The following is a 1,608-nucleotide window of genomic DNA, read 5'->3' on the forward strand; positions in this document are numbered from 1 at the left end:
GATCTGTGACGTCATCACTTCTGGCACTTGTCTCGCTCTGGGGGAGTTTTGTTTTGTCTTAGTAAAAGTTTCACGGCACGTGCAACACAATAAGGTGATATAGAAGGGCCGAAGACTAGAGGTGTTACAAAAGAGTAACAAACATAAAAAAGAAGAAAGAAGAAGAAGCAAACCACACCAGAGCACCCGCCGACCACCCACTGGGGAGTTTGTGGAGGAGGTTTGCTGTTTGTTTGTTTTTGTGTTGTTGTTGTTGTTTTTTTGGGGGGGGAGAGAGAGAGAGAGAGGGAGAGGGGGGGATAGAGAGAGGGAAAAGTTGATGATAATCAGTTGGCATGTTGTTGTGCATGTTTCTTCTTTGCTGTTGGCCTTTGTCGGAGTTTCTGAGTTAGTATCTTGTGTTCATTGTTTATTTCTGTGTGGTTTTTAACAAAGTGTTTATGTGTCAGCCATGTGTGTTCATTTTTTATTTCTGTGTAGTTTTGAACAAAGAATTTGCTTTAGCAATGTGTGTTCATTTTTTATTTCGGTGTAGTTTTTAACAAAGCGTTTATTATATGTTAGCCATGTGTGTTCATTTTTTATTTCTGTATAGTTTTGAACAAAGAGTTTGTGTTACCCATGCGTGTTCATTTTTTTATTTCTGGGTAGTTTTGAACAAAGAGTTTGTGTTAGCCATGCGTGTTTCATTGGTTAAGTCTGTGTTGTTTTGAGCAAAGAATTTCTTTGTTAGTTTTATTACGTCAGTGCATTTTTGAGCAAAGTGGGGGTTTTTTCTTTCCTATGGCTTTAGTCTGTGCGTATCTTTTCAATGAGCGTCTTTCATTGTAGACTGAACTCTGATGCTGGTGTAAATTACATGTTCTTGTTTGTTGGAGTAATGTCACAATAATATTATTACTTATGTGTCACGATGAGGTGGAATCAGGCTTTCGTCAATTTGTGGGCATGCGCATATTGGTATCATCTCTTAAAGTTTGTGCGTTTATCTTGCTTTGCATTTTTTTTTAATGTCCATTTATTTTGAATGGAAGTCGAGATATTTGCGAATGAAGGAGCTCGGGGTCACCTGGTTTCAGGGGTAAAAATCTGACCTTATGCAGTTGCGAGCGCCGTAAAACTTCTACGGTACTACCAGAGGTAAAAATAGTGAGAAAATGCCGGCCACCAAAAGTGAGTTATTTCCTTAGCTTGAGAGTCCGTGGGCACTGAAAATTTACTTTTTTGGTGCCTTTTAATCAACGTTTTTCCAGTAAAATTCAACCCAGAAACGTGTTCTTTAATGGGCATGAAAAGTGTTGAACCAAAAAAGAAAAATTCGATAAAAATTCACAAACCTTCGGAAAAATGCCAGTCTCTTCACTTTGATATTTTGACCGGAGCCTGATTCCACCACGCTGCCTCACATAGTATGTGTACTTACATGTATCACTGATACTTTGCATGTGTATTCGACTCATCACTCACCTGGTCATATGGTCTGTGAAGTGTGACCGATGTAGATGTAGGTATTCAATATACGACAGTGACACAAATGGCTTTATCTTCTTGCTTCAAGCGAGGGCGATATCATGAGACAACAATCAAATTGTATCGCCTCCCCCCCCC

The 1,608-nt window shown here is 39.2% G+C and overlaps 1 protein-coding gene across 1 annotated transcript in view; it reads left to right on the forward strand.

Annotated features, from left to right (window-relative positions):
- LOC101850206 (mucin-17) overlaps positions 1-1,608 on the forward strand; it is a gene marked incomplete in the record, with an annotated part of 71,313 nt that overhangs the window by 62,432 nt on the left and 7,273 nt on the right.

The sequence above is a fragment of the Aplysia californica genome, unplaced genomic scaffold (genome assembly GCF_000002075.1).
Source record: "Aplysia californica isolate F4 #8 unplaced genomic scaffold, AplCal3.0 scaffold00741, whole genome shotgun sequence".
NCBI lineage: Eukaryota > Metazoa > Mollusca > Gastropoda > Aplysiida > Aplysiidae > Aplysia > Aplysia californica.